Genomic DNA, 16348 nt, shown 5'->3' on the forward strand with positions numbered 1-16348 from the left:
AGTCTTAAACTATTGGCACTAAAGATGAGATACATGTGTACGAATTCAATCACGTAATATAAGTGTTCAATGCTAAAATGAAGATAAATTGCTAAACACAATATATTGTTTAATAAAATGATCAGAAAAACTAATGTAAATGAAGTAAACTAGTTTCTTCCCTGTCGCGCGTTGTGGCGAGGGACGATTTGTGTACGATTTTTTATGCAAGTATTTATAGTGATATAGATATAAGATGGCAAATCATCCTATAATAAAAGTATTTATAGTGATATAGATATAAGATGACAAATCATCCTATAATAAGAATAAAGAGACAAAACAAATACAATTAACAAAGGTACATACAAAAGGATAAGATATCATACGTTCTTGCACAGATCCAAAATGTTGACTACAAAATTCCTAGAATAGAACTTCGGTCCAAACCTGTGGTCACAAAGCAATGTAAATACCATGTTTGCTCAAGCTAACGATCATCATAGCCTATACAAATCACTCTCACACTTTATTTCGCTCTTCTATTTTTTCTTGTCTTCCAAGGGTCATACGGGTTTACTTCTAGGAGCTGCAAAACAAACAATGAAATACAAATGAAATTTTAGAAACAATGAGTGCAAAATTTAAGAATCTAAGACCCCGCCAGTTTTGACCTATCACCTGCCCGATTTGCACCATCTAAACATTGTATTTCATCAAATGAGTAAAAAAAAAAAATAATAAGACATGGTAAAGATAACTAATCAAATGGGTTAAACGGGTATGTGATGAAATTAAAAAAAGTATGAAATCGAAGTGGACGAAGTTAATGGTTTGTTACCTATTACCTAATTCAAATCTTATAACCTATATTAATAGTACAATTATGTTTGTTTCTCTACACGGATTTTATCAAAGGAAGGTGTTGTTATCCTCTATGCCTACGAATAATATACTAAGCAGTTAATATCAAATAGTACCACTATTACTATGGGGGTAGCCAGTTTAAATACTCTATATTGGTGGAAAAATGGCAAAAGCGGAAGGTTTGCTTTTGAAGGAGATTTGGGTTCCAGTGGAAAACTATCAACATATACTGGGACTTCTGATTGGGAGTAAGTAATTCTGACGATGCTGGTATGATCTAACGGCAGGAAGAACAATGGATTGCATATTTTAATAAATTTGTGAATCACATACCTTTTTGTTATATAAATCCCAAATCCACCACCTAAATTAAGAACTCTAGAATTAAGTGGTGAAGATCGAAGAGAATACAACTGATGATCTATCCGTTTGTGCAGATCCATTAGTCCGATTGTGCCAGCGTATTTATAACTAAATTTAAGATTCAAATAGGAAGAAGCCATTGCCTATTTGATGAATGTCACACTCCCAAAATCCATGTGCGGAGTGTCACTGCCTGGGGGCGTGATTGACCAGGATCCAGCCACCAATTATACTGAGCAATTTGATTTATAACATAAGTAGTATTCACCAACCACAGGGTTAGCAGATATCATAACCAAAGTTCAAAAGTTTTAGATTCAAATAGTAGTTTAGGTAAGTAGCGGAGGCATAGACAAAATAGTTTAAAACGAAGTTCATAGTTCAAGTTTATTTAGAACCCAACACATAGTCCAGTTAAACAGTAGCAAGCATGAACATAGGTCGAGACATGTTTGGGCAAAGAGCAGCATTGTCATTGGACTGTTTGGTGTATGCCTCGATCTCTGATCCAACCATCTTGAGCTCAAAGTACTCGTTTTCTAGCTTGTGGATGTCATCCCTGTGACAATACTCTTCCTTAATCATGTCCTTGAAATCTTCCCACGCGGTAGCATTAGCAGTTTCCAAACCAAACATCTGAATTTGCGCCTTCCACCAAGAAAGCGCGTTTCCTTCAAGCGTACCAGTAGCAAACTTCACCCAATTTGCAGGGGGACACTCACAGACAGCGAAGACGACTTCGACTTTCTCAATCCAGTGTAGGAGGCCTATGGCACCCTCAGTGCCATTGAAAGGGAGAGGCTTGCAATCCATGAAGGTTTTGAAAGTACAAACATGTGGTTGCGCAGGCGCATGCTGACCTGTTGGGAGAAGCGAAGCGAATAGGTTTAGGGGTGAAAAGACGACGCAGAGGTAGGATCTAAACATCCTAAAATAACGAGTTTACCTCCAGGGTGAGCTGCGAAAGCTGCAGCCACCGTGTTAAGCAGGTTAGTGAATTTAGCCTGAGTCATGTTAATGTTTCCCCTTCCACGTCCACTCATTGTCTTCATAATTAGAAAACATAGTATGAGTGTGATGTCGTAATGTAGCGAGAATGAGATAGAAGAGGGAGGTGTATCTATCTAACTAGACACACTAGTACGTATAGTAGAACAAAAAGCATAAAGCAAGCAAGCAAGTAAACACTAGTACGAGCTATGAGGTCTAATGTGTTGAGTCTTGCACTTGGAGTGTAGTTTCGTCGCGATTCACGGGTTATAGTCTGGTTTTTCTCAAAAGATTTCCCCCTTTTAAAACCAAGTTCACTATAACCAATGGCTCTGATACCAATCTGTCACACCCCCAAAATCCACGTGCGGAGTGTCACCGCCTGGGGGTGTGACTGACCAGGATCCAGCCACCAATTATACTGAGAAATTTAATTTATAACATAATTAGTATTCACCAACCACAGGGTTAGCAGACATCATAACCAAAGTTCAAAAGTTTTAGATTCAAATAGTAGTTTAGGTAAGTAGCGGAAGCATAGACAAAATAGTTTAAAACGAAGTTCATAGTTCAAGTTTATTTAGAACCCAACGCATGGGTTAGACGACCACTACACATCCACAAGCTGCAAGCTCTTGAGTCACTGGGTACCTGCAAAGCATGCAGTAGGGTATCAACATAATGTTGGCGAGTTCACGAGGTGTCAAGTTTTAGTTTTTGAAAACGTAAGTTGTTTAGATAAAGCATTTATAATCACGTTATGGGGAGCTACCCCATCTGTAAGCTCACTAAACTGTAGATACTGAAACTGTTGACGGAAAGTTGTTGTGCCCCGAGTTAATGTCTATCATTATTGACCAAGATGCAAGGTCTACTAGTTCACGCCCGATCCCCCTGGTCATGGTGTGAGGTTGTCAAACCTAATAGCGCTATCAACTAATAACCCGTTCGCCCCCGGCGATTAATCGGTACTGTAAGCAGGGACTTATGTGATAGAGTTTCGTTTAGTTTTGCTAGTTGTGATTTATAAATAATATCCAAACGTATCTCCCCCGGAGATAGTAATTTAAAAGTACCCATTCGTATTTCCCCCGGAAATAATAGTTCAAAAGTATTTTTGCCAAAGTTGGCAGTTTGTCCGTATCCCTCCCTGGGACGCATGCTTTTAGTGTGTGAACTCACCTTGGGTTGCTCGGTAGATTAGGTTACTTGGTCAAGCACGCTGGTCACCACGTCCTAGCATGGTTACCAGTATAGGTCAGTTTTGGGTACAGAGAAGTCACGTATATTCTACACGTATCTATCACACAGTACACATAACATATACGGTTATTGGGCCAGTCCTATCACCTGATCAGTTAATAGTAACACATAGTCCAGTTAAACAGTAGCAAGCATGAACAGTCCGCACAATTCGACCCAATAACGGAGATAAGCAGCCCAGTCGAGACCAGGCGGTCTTGACTCGAGAACATGCGGTCCCGAGTCGCATCCAGGAGATCTCGAGTTGTAAATGGCTGGTCTCGAGTGGTGCAGGCATGAGTCGCAACCTCAGAGGTCTCGAGTCCCGTCTCGAGCCGAGACTATGTGATCTCGAGTCGAGACCTTGATGGTCTCGAGTCCCTGAAGTCTGTTTTGAGTTGCTTGGCCTAGGTCCCGAGTCGCAATCGCTGCAGTCTCAAGTTGTAGCTCCATGGTCTCGAGTCGAGACCAAGGGTTTCGACTTCACCACCTGTTGTTTCCTGCATGTCTGCATAAGTCGTACTATCCAATAGAATGCCCATGTCATGCTCCTATGTACTATCCAATGAAAATGCACAAACATGTTTCTTTGTCTAACAATTAACCAAAATGGATCAAACAACAAGTTTTTCAAATCTTCATATCATATTCAACACATATTCATCTAGTTCATCTTTAGGGTTTTCATCCTAAACAAACATGTTCCTTTAAACCGATTTATGCTAGCATAATACACCTAGTTTAATGTATTATCAATCATCATCATTTACACACATCCGAAAACATGGTAGCACTATATTCATACATTTTTCTACTTATTCATGTGTCAAGTTAGCATGATAATAAATCACTCTATTCTTCCTAGCCATAACTTTATCTAGAAATCAAGCATCTACATCATAAATAAACAACCATCTTCATGTATTTCATCATTTTTACTCACTAAATCAATCAAGATCGTACAAAGAGACTAAGCATATATTTCATCCATCAAGCACACATGACACCTAGTACACATATAACACCTAGTACACATAAGAACACTAACAGGTGGAGACTCGAAGTGTGAGGGTATGAAGGATCGATGAGTGAGCTTCCGAATGATGATTCCGAGCTTGAACCGAGGGTCCTTGTTGTCAGCGGTTTGGTCCGAGAGAAAGGAGAGGAGGTTTTGTGGTTCTAGGGTTTTAGTGAGGGAGAGAGTGTGTGAGAGTGTAAGGGAAAAGGTGGATGATGGGTTTTTATACTTGGTTTGGGTGGTGCACCCTACAAGGGTTTCGAGTGGGGCTCAAAGGGGTTTGCGACCCAACCGGCCCAACTATTTACTGTTCACTCGAGACCGAGTGGTCTCGGGTCATGGTCTCGGTTCACTAGTATTTATACACACACACACACACATATATATATATATATATATATATATATATATATATATATATATATATATATATATATATATATATTACATACACGTTATCAACACATAGCACATCAAGATAATTCACATCTTTCATTTAATAATTCATACGTACACATTGTCACTACAAGATATGTGCTCAGGAAAACCCAGAGTGTCACATTATCCCCAAGTTTTAAGAACTTTCGTCCCGAAAGTTAAGGCAGCCACTGTTAAGCTAGTATGAGTGAGAGTGTTTCAACGGGGTGTTACATCATCCCCCCGTTAGTTTGGAATTTCGTTCCGAAATTCGGTTGTAGCTTCAGTGCTGGGGATTTCATTTGGGAACAACTGGGGATACTTGCACTTCATCTGGTCTTCCCGCTCCCAGGTAAACTCTGGGCCACGTCGCGAGTTCCAACGAACTCGCACGAGAGGTATCTGGCTACGTTTGAGGGTTTTGATCTCTCGATCCGTGATCTCAATCGGTTCCTCAGTAAAGTGTAGCTGTTCGTCAATTGTGAGTTCCTTGAAGGGAATTATGAGTGTTTCGTCTGACAGACACTTCTTCAGATTAGACACGTGGAAGACGTTGTGCACCGCACTCAGCTCTTCTGGCAGGTTCAGCCTATAAGCAACCTTACCGATCCTCTCGGTAATTTCGAATGGTCCAACATATCGCGGATTCAGCTTGCCCCGTTTACCAAAATGAATCACACCCTTCCAGGGTGAGACTTTAAGTAGAACCCGGTCCCCGACTTGGAATTCTAGCGGTTTCCTACGCTTATCAGCATAGCTTTTCTGACGGTCACGAGCTGCCGCCATGCGTTGTCTGATCTGGGCAATCCTTTCCGTTGTGTCTACCACCAATTTTGGGCCTGTGACCTGGTTGTCACCAACTTCCGCCCAGCAAAGAGGTGATCGGCATTTACGACCGTACAATGCCTCAAAGGGTGCTGCCTGAATGCTGGTGTGATAGCTGTTATTATACGAGAATTCCACTAGCGGTAGATGCTTCTCCCAATTCTTGCCAAAATCGATCACACATGCCCTAAGCATGTCTTCCAGGGTTTGGATGGTGCGTTCAGACTGCCCATCCGTTTGTGGATGAGGTGCTCATGTCCAAACGTGAGCCAAAGGACTTGTGCATAGCTTGCCACAACTCAGAAGTAAAACGTGCGTCTCGATCGGAAATAATGGAGGTTGGCACCCCGTGCCTCGAAACCACTTTCTTTAAGTAAACATCTGCCAAGGTAGAAAACTTGTCTGTTTCTTTAATAGCCAAAAAGTGTGTAGATTTAGTTAATTGGTCTACTATCACCCAGATAGTGTCGTTTCCGCGTTGAGATCTAGGCAGGCCAGTAACGAAATCCATGGAAATTTGCTCCCATTTCCATTTTGGGATCTCTGGTTGTTGGAGTAGGCCTGCGGGTTTCTGATACTCGGTCTTGACTCTTGCGCAAGTCAAACATTTGCTGACATATATTGCTATGTGGGCTTTCATGCCAGGCCACCAATACGTAGTCCTTAAGTCGTGGTACATCTTATCCGAACCAGGATGTACTGAGTAACGGGACTTATGGGCTTCGTCCATCACAAGTTCACGTAGTTCTCCATAGAGTGGAACCCAAATGCGCCCTGTCACATAGTAAGCGCCGTCTTCTTTTTGTTCTAACCGCTGCCTCGATCCTCGCAGGGACTCAGCCCTGATGTTCTCTGGTTTCAGTGCTTCAACCTGAGCATTTCGAATCTGAGTAGGGAGATTAGACTGGATAGTAAGTTGTAGTGCTCGCACGCGCTTGGGTGTAGTGTCTTTTCGGCTGAGGACGTCTACCACGACATTGGCCTTGCCCGGATGGTACTTGATTGTGCATTCGTAATCATTCAAGAGTTTAACCCATTGACGTTGTCGCATGTTTAATTCCTTTTGCTTGAAGATATGCTCGAGACTCCTGTGATCGGTGTAAATAGTGCATTTGGTACCGTACAGGTAATGTCTCCATATCTTAAGAGCAAAAACCACTGCTCCCAGTTCCAAGTCGTGCGTAGTGTAGTTTCTTTCGTGGGTCTTAAGTTGTCGAGAAGCGCAAGCAATAACTTTCTCGCGTTGTATTAACACGCAACCGAGCCCATGAATAGACGCATCGCAGTAAACCACAAAGTCGTCGGTACCTTCAGATAACGAGAGAATAGGAGCACTACAGAGGTTATCCTTTAGCTTCTGAAATGCGGATTCCTGAGCTTCATTCCATTTGTAAGCGATACCCTTCTGGGTGAGAGTCGTGAGAGGCTGAGCAATCTTCGAAAATCCCTTGATAAATCTACGATAGTATCCTGCAGATCCCAAGAATTGGCGAACTTCGGTCGGAGTTTTGGGTGTAGGCCAGTTCTTTACAGAGTCGATCTTAGCTGGGTCGACGTGAATTCCGTCCTTATTGACCACGTGCCCAAGGAAATGGACTTCTCGAAGCCAGAAGTCACATTTAGAGAACTTGGCGTACAGTTGTTCATTGTGAAGGAGTTCGAGAATAAGACGCAGGTGTTGTTCATGCTTCTCTTGACTTTTCGAGTAGATCAGGACGTCATAAATAAACACAATTACGAACTTGTCGAGGTAAGGCTTGCACACTCGGTTCATGAGATCCATGAAAACTACAGGCGCGTTAGTTATTCCAAATGGCATAACGAGGAACTCATAATGCCCATATCGAGTTCTGAACGCAGTTTTGGAGATGTCTTCATTACGGGCCCTCAGTTGATGATAACCCGATCGCAGGTCAATCTTAGAGTAGTAGCTCGATCCTTGCAACTGATCGAATAGGTCGTTGATGTGCGGGAGAGGGTAACGATTCTTGATGGTAACCTTGTTCAGCTCACGATAGTCGATGCACTTTCGGAATGTGCCATCCTTCTTCTTAACAAAGAGCACTGGTGCTCCCCAGGTTGACGAACTAGGACGGATAAATCCTTTATCCAATAGTTCTTGCAGCTGCGTAGAAAGTTCCTTTAGTTCAGCGGGGGCTAGTCGATAAGGCGCACAAGCTATAGGTGCTGCTCCGGGAGCTAGCTCGATTTGGAATTCGACCTGACGGTGGGGAGGGAGTCCAGGCAGTTCTTCAGGAAATACCTTGGGGTAGACGCGTACCACTGGAAAATCTTCAATCCTCTTTTCCTTTTCCTGTGTGTTGGTGACAAGTGCTAAGATAGCGGTGTGCCACTTTCGTAAACACTTCTGGGCTTTTAAGAACGAGATGATGCCTGTGACTTCTCCGCCTTTGTCACCTTGTACGATGAGGGGTTTGCCGGATCGGCGGGGGATGCGAACCATCTTCTCTTGGCAGAGGATTTCAGCGCGATGCCTGGATAACCAATCCATACCGATGACGACGTCGAAGCTTCCAAGAACGATAGGGAAAAGATCGATGCTATAGGTCTGACCAGACAGTACTAGCTTGCAGTTGCTGATAACATGTGAGGCCTCGATGTTTCTACCATTAGCTAACTCGACGATATGCTTAGAACTTAGTAGCGTAGGCGGGTGCTTAAGCTTCTTACTAATACGTAGGGATACATAACTAGCATCGGCTCCAGAATCAAATAATATGGAAACATAACGATCATCGAGTAGGAACTTACCCGCCACGACGTTGGGGTCATTCCTTGCTTCTCTAGCTCCAATCACAAAAGCCCTTCCTCTTGCACCATTCCTAGCATTGTTGTTGTTTTGATCGTTGTTTCTAGCTCCCTGATTGTTGTTGTGGTTCTGGTTCAGTTCAGGGCAATTCCTCTTAATGTGTCCCTTAGCTCCACACTGAAAACAACCCTTGACATTCCCATGATGTTGCTGCTGTTGCTGGTTCTGCCCTGCGGGACGTGGACTCCTACAGTCCTTGGCCTCATGCCCCATCTTGTTACATCGCTGACACTGACCTTTCCCACAAGGCCCACTGTGGTGTCGGTTGCACTTGTTGCACTTGGGGTGGTTCCCGCGATAGCCACCCTGTTGTTGAGGGCTCCTGTTGTTTTCAGTTTTCCTTTGCTGGGTTGGGGCCTGAGTGGGGTTAGCATCCTTGCTTTGATTTCCTTCCCACTTACGCTTATTATCACTAGAAGTTCCAGCAGTAGCACTGATCCTTTTGGGCAGCTTGCCCTGTTCCACAGCCTGATCAGTGAGTTTGTGAGCAAGACAAACGACTGGCTGAATGGTATTGAGGTTGGCTGCGGTCACATGGCTTCGGATTTCTGGAGCCAAACCCTTGATGTACAATTCGATTCTTCGATACATAGGTCGAGACATGTTTGGGCAAAGAGCAGCATAGTCGTTGGACTGTTTGGTGTATGCCTTGATCTCTGATCCAACCATCTTGAGCTCAAAGTACTCGTTTTCGAGCTTGTTGATGTCATCCCTGTGACAATACTCTTCCTTAATCATGTCCGTGAAATCTTCCCACGCGGTATCATTAGCAGTTTCCAAACCAAACATCTGAATTTGCGCCTTCCACCAGGAAAGCGCGTTTCCTTCAAGCATACCAGTAGCAAACTTCACCCAATTTGCAGGGGGACACTCACAGACAGCGAAGACGGCTTCGACTTTCTCAATCCGGTGTAGGAGGCCTATGGCACCCTTAGTGCCATTGAAAGGGAGAGGTTTGCAATCCATGAAGGTTTTGAAAGTACAAACATGTGGTTGCGCAGGCGCATGCTGACTTGTTGGGAGAAGCGAAGCGAATAGGTTTAGGGGTGAAAAGACGATGCGGCGGTAGGATCTAAACATCCTAAAATAACGAGGTTACCTCCAGGGTGAGCTGCGAAAGCTGCAGCCACCGTGTTAAGCAGGTTAGTGAATTGAGCCTGAGTCATGTTAATGTTTCCCCTTCCGCGTCCACTCATTGTCTTCATAATTAGAAAACATAGTATGAGTGTGATGTCGTAATGTAGCGAGAATGAGATAGAAGAGGGAGGTGTATCTATCTAACTAGACACACTAGTACGTATAGCAGAACAAAAAGCATAAAGCAAGCAAGCAAGTAAACACTAGTCCGAGCTATGAGGTCTAATGTGTTGAGTCTTGCACTTGGAGTGTAGTGTCGTCGCGAGTCACGGGTTATAGTCTGGTTTTTCTCAAAAAGATTTCCCCTTTTTAAAACCAAGTTCACTATAACCAATGGCTCTGATACCAATCTGTCACACCCCCAAAATCCATGTGCGGTTAATAGTAACACATAACATATACGGTTATTGGGCCAGTCTTATCACCTGATCAGTTAATAGTAACACATAGTCCAGTTAAACAGTAGCAAGCATGAACAGTCCACACAATTCGACCCAATAACGGAGATAAGCAGCCCAGTCGAGACCAGGCGGTCTTGACTCGAGAACATGTGGTCCTGAGTCGCATCCAGGAGATCTCGAGTTGTAAATGGCTGGTCTCGAGTGGTGCAGGCATGAGTCGCAACCTCAGAGGTCTCGAGTCCCGTCTCGAGCCGAGACTATGTGATCTCGAGTCGAGACCTTGATGGTCTCGAGTCCCTGAAGTCTGTTTTGAGTTGCTTGGCCTAGGTCCCGAGTCGCAATCGCTGCGGTCTCGAGTTGTAGCTCCATGGTCTCGAGTCGAGACCAAGGGTTTCGACTTCACCACCTGTTGTTTCCTGCATGTCTGCACAAGTCGTACTATCCAATAGAATGCCCATGTCATGCTCCTATGTACTATCCAATGAAAATGCACAAACATGTTTCTTTGTCTAACAATTAACCAAAATGGATCAAACAACAAGTTTTTCAAATCTTCATATCATATTCAACACATATTCATCTAGTTCATCTTTAGGGTTTTCATCCTAAACAAACATGTTCCTTTAAACCGATTTATGCTAGCATAATACACCTAGTTTAATGTATTATCAATCATCATCATTTACACACATCCGAAAACATGATAGCACTATATTCATACATTTTTCTACTTATTCATGTGTCAAGTTAGCATGATAATAAATCACTCTATTCTTCCTAGCCATAACTTTATCTAGAAATCAAGCATCTACATCATAAATAAACAACCATCTTCATGTATTTCATTATTTTTACTCACTAAATCAATCAAGATCGTACAAAGAGACTAAGCATATATTTCATCCATCAAGCACACATGACACCTAGTACACATATAACACCTAGTACACATAAGAACACTAACCGGTAGAGACTCGAAGTGTGAGGGTATGAAGGATCGATGAGTGGGCTTCCGAATGATGATTCCGAGCTTGAACCGAGGGTCCTTGTTGTCACCGGTTTGGTCCGAGAGAAAGGAGAGGAGGTTTTGTGGTTCTAGGGTTTTAGTGAGGGAGAGAGTGTGTGAGAGTGTAAGGGAAAAGGTGGATGATGGGTTTTTATACTTGGTTTGGGTGGTGCGCCCTACAAGGGTTTCGAGTGGGGCTCAAAGGGGTTTGCGGCCCAACCGGCCCAACTATTTACTATTCACTCGAGACCGAGTGGTCTCGGGTCATGGTCTCGGTTCACTAGTATTTATACACACACACACACATATATATATATATATATATATATATATATATTACATACACGTTATCAACACATAGGACATCAAGATAATTCACATCTTTCATTTAATAATTCATACGTACACATTGTCACTACAAGATATGTGCTCAGGAAAACCCAGAGTGTCACAATGAAGCATCATCCAAGAAATCTCTCTGTAATCCCTTCTCTTCATTGTCAATGATTCTGTCACCTTATTCTTGAGATCTTCAATCAGGAGCTACTTAGATCTCTCTTAATTTTATAAATCCCATTCTTTAGATGTTCAATCAGAAGCTACTTATCTTAGTTATACAAACCCTAAACTAAATACTACTGGTAGAACGTATATAGTTACTCAAAATGATATAAATGGCAGAAATCCATACCTCTATTTCTATCATATCTAGAACTACTACGACATACCTAAAAGAAAACAAACCATCTCTGAAAAAAATAGCTTTCAGATCCTTTCTGCACCGACAAAAAATTGTTATAAATGAAACAATTATATGCCTTCTAGCATGAAGTGAAGACTACCGCGACTTGCAATGAAGAGGTGACAGCGATCAACAAAAGATCCCCACAAAACCGATTACAACTACAGTTCCAGTAGCGCAACCAAGACCAAACAACAAATGATCGCCCACAAAAGTCACCGCCATGGTTCAGATTCCCCTTCAATTGATTGCTTCAGTACCAACTTCACCTACCACGCCCCTGAACCACAGTAAAACACTTAAACACCACCAATCGCTGATGAATACCGCCCTCAGAGATGACACCACATCTGATTGCTACTGCCAGAACTGATCCCCATTTTCAGACCGTCAAACGCCGACTTCCATCACCGTTTTACTCATCGATCAATCCCACCATCCATGCAACTCCTCTTTCTTGAGAAAAACTGTACTCGATTTTTTTGACGTTATCCACCTCAAGGTGCTGAGAAATAGACGATTGTGAAGTAACAGAAGATTCGAAATCCAGAAGAAGATTTGAGAAGTAGGAAGGAAAAAAATTGTGGCGGTGGAAAATGATTCACCCTATGTATGCTTAACGCATTTGTAACTTATGATTTATAACTTGTAAGTTACCATATTCCTATAGCTAAGAAGATGTAATTTAATATGTACTAAGTTGAGTCGTGCAGTTCATACCTTTGCCAGCATTGATCTGTTCAAATCTGTTGGTGTTGGCACTGTGCAAGCCGCCGATAAGGACTAAGTTGAATCTTCTTAAGAGAACAAAACTGAACCACAATATAACCCTATTTCACAAAATCAAACCAATAACCCAATCAATCGTTGATAAACACAATCATAACTGTTAATAAACACAATCATAACTGAGTACACGTGCTACTCTTAGATGTGCATAAACATATAGATGCTAATTTGAAAATTGACTCGATAAAGGGGTTGTGGGTGCACCCAACGGATTATTAGCATCTTCACATAACCAAATCTTAGTGGGTGCACCCAACGGATCACCCCCGGCTCCACAAAACATATCACATTCAATCACTAAAGTTTAATAATTTCAAAAGTTACACAATGATGTGAGAAGGAAGGTCAAAACTGAAATCTGCAATTTCAAAGCATTTAACCTCGACTAAACAGTTTTGATCATTGATAATAATAATAATTGTCAATTTATGCCGTAAAAATCATTGATAATAATTGAAAGCAGATGATTCAAATCTTAGATTGAAAACAATGCAACCCATCCTCTTCATTTTATGATCGGTCCTTGAACCTTCAAGAAAACCAAACTTATAGTGTAAAAAGGCGCCGTAATCTTGTTGGAACCCTAGCTGAGTCACCGGAGTTCGTTTTTGAAGTCAACGCCATGCCTATAAGCAGAACCTCCATCATTGCCTTCTTAATCGTCGTTACCTTCAATTGAATGGCGGTCGGAACCCTGGAGCTTAGCCCACCGATAGCGATTCTGATAAAGAAAATACTGCCGATACCATGTTTGATGGCGGAACCCTAACCGCCGCCGCCGCCGCCGCTAACGACTGAACCTTTTCGCATCCATCTCCGTCATCATCGTCGCTTTGTAACCAAAATTGCTATAATCGTCGTCTCCCTTGTTTCTCCTTCTGTCTCAGTGGTATATGTGCAATCATGAGGATGAAGATGAAGAAGCGTGTTGTTGGTGAAATACCTAAAATAACCCTTTTCTACTGTTCAAAATACTGTTAGAAACGTTGGTTTATGAATATATAGATGAATATCTCCCGGGATTGTTGGAAGTCGAGCACTACGCATATAATGGTAATACAATTTTGGGGGATATGTGAACTGTCTGACATTACATAGCATACTCCTTTGATCATTAGTTTATATAGTTTACAACTCCTAACTTAACAACCTTTTTAAGTAGACACAAACGATATATATTGAGTTTAAGATGTTAATGAGCAAACATCCTCACCATATGTTAAGTTGAGAATATCTATAAATTGTGCGAATGTAACAAAGATTTTAGTAACGCAACAGAGCTTGAATATAATACACGTTTTACCGAAAGAAAAAACTCTGTGAAATGACCAGTGGCGGAACTAGAAGACAAATTGAGGGGTATCCTCAATTTTTTATTTCCTAGGGCCTTCCTTGAGAATTAAAGATCCCGGTGCAACTAGTAAAAATGGACCCTTTAAAATCTTCAAAACTAGGGTCATTCCTGAGAATTCGAAAGCCCTTAGGGATCTGGACGGCTAGTAAAAATGGACCTTAATATACATACATACATACATACATACATACATACATATATATATATATATATATATGTATATTATACTTATTACAGACTCATGTATTACATGAATAAAAAATATAAACAATTAGTAAGATTTAGAAATTATAATATGATATTATATTTTGAGATAAGATATATGTGAAATTACGTATTAATTAGGTATAGATAACTGTTTTGTGAAAATAGGTTAGTACAAACACATAGCAAAGTGCTTACTTTGGGTCATTAGTGTTCACACTAACCTACTGTGACAAGGTGCAAACCTCTATTAAAATAATTATTTTTGGCTTCTTCCCCTATGCCTCTTTCTATAGGATAAACCGTATTGCAAACAAGCATGGTAAGCTATCAATCATGTTACATTGTATTTTAACTATGCTTTCTAAATGAATAAGGTGAGAACAATCAAGACTCTATCAACTTAAAAAGGTGTAAGGAGTGGTTAAACACTTAAGAGTGGCAAACTAAAAAATCAACCAATGAGAGTGTGCCATGTTAAAGTGGTAAACTATGCTCAAAAGTGTTGGCAATGGTTAGACACTTGGTGAAGTGGTAAACTATTAAAAAAAGGAAAAAAGGTGTGAATGGTTGAGATTGGAATGGACCCCACCCCACACTACCCTCTCTCTCATACCCTCCCTTCACCACTTCGGCAAGCCTACACGATTTGGCAATGAAACTGAACGGCAAAGGGGTCGGTGCGGTGTTGCCGCGCGGCAAAACCCTTTGCCACTCCCCTTTGCCGCACCACTCCAGACACCCTAAGGTTTGAACGCTATCAACTTATTCAACGTAAAAACTCTTGAAAATCAACAATACATTGGGAATATACAATGGTTGGATTAATGTGTTATCAATTTTGTCACAATGGTGCCAAAATGCAAATACAACGTCTGGCCACTAGTCTCCACCATCTCTACTAGGATGTGTTAACCATACATGATCTATGCCATGATTTATGCCTTGTGATTATTGTATTTATGTTACATAGTATTTTAGGTACTTATCTCTTAGTCTTTGGTCAAGGTCAATTAGTTTGTTTCTCTCCTAAATTGAAGCTTGTAGTCTGTATATAATCTATGTACATCAATGAGAACATTGTACCTTTTCATCACAAAACCCATACGTCAACTTGATGTTAACAATGCATTTCTCCACGGTACCTTGCATGAGGATGTCTTCATGGTTCAATCACCGGGATTTTCCTACTCCGAGTTTCCGAACCATATCTGCAAACTTCGAAAATCTCTATATGGCCTCAAACAAGCCCCGCGGACCTGGTACAATGAGCTCACTACCTTTCTGATACAATTCGGTTATCGCAAATCCTTATCCGATCCATCTCTTTTTATCTACAATCACTGTGGTGTCACGTGTTATTTACTTGTCTATGTCGATGACATCGTCATAACCGGTAGTGACAACACTTTCCTGGAAAACTTCATCACCTCCTTCGGTCACAAATTCTCAATCAAGGACCTTGGTCCTCTTCACCACTTATTACGTATTGAGGTTATTCCTACCCCTCAAGGTCTCTTTCTATCTCAACATCGTCATATCCATGACATTCTTACCGCCTTCAAAATGGATGGCGTCGATGTAGGTCCACTAGCGGAGGATCTAGTTAACCGTATCCTTGTTATGCGACAAACACGGTTGTGCGGAATCCAACCGGTAAGTTAAACCGAGATCGAGACACAAAATAAAGCAAAGAAACAATACAACGTTAAAAGCTTCAGATCTATTATGAACCAGAGAGTTTTGTTTGCAAAGATTACAAACGATAAAGCTCTCACAAACTCACTCTGTTCTCTCGTGTCTCTCTGCTTTGTCTTATGTCTTCAGTCTTGTTTATATAGGACCAGGTACGACGAAAATGAAGCAGGGAGTCGACGAAACAAGTTCAACGATGAACTCTAAGTTTGTCGTCCATCATCACGATGAAATCACATTTGTCTTTGACGAAATCAAAGTGATTTCGTCACTTTGATGGGCCCGGGCTTGGGACTTAGTCTTCGTCGCATGATGAAACTTCGTTCGATTCAAGACTTCGCCAAAGGCAAGCCCAACCAAATGAGTGGCCCAATTTCTTCATGCATATATACGTTCATGATTCTCAACAATTCAAATTTGTAGAATTTAGTCAACAAGTGACATCATCATGATGATGTGGCGGCGGGAAACGCTCACGGCTCTCCGTGC

At 41.7% G+C, this 16348-nt stretch overlaps 1 long non-coding RNA gene across 1 annotated transcript; it reads right to left on the minus strand.

The window, feature by feature from the left end:
* Nucleotides 1-285: 285 nt before the first annotated feature.
* On the minus strand, nt 286-12779 carry LOC118489669. Its single transcript, XR_004887683.1, has 2 exons — nt 12538-12779; nt 286-568 (listed from the first exon to the last, which is right to left on the minus strand). It is a non-coding gene; the product is annotated as an uncharacterized LOC118489669 (long non-coding RNA).
* Nucleotides 12780-16348: the final 3569 nt, after the last annotated feature.

The sequence above is a fragment of the Helianthus annuus genome, chromosome 2 (genome assembly GCF_002127325.2).
Source record: "Helianthus annuus cultivar XRQ/B chromosome 2, HanXRQr2.0-SUNRISE, whole genome shotgun sequence".
Taxonomy (NCBI): Eukaryota; Viridiplantae; Streptophyta; class Magnoliopsida; order Asterales; family Asteraceae; genus Helianthus; species Helianthus annuus.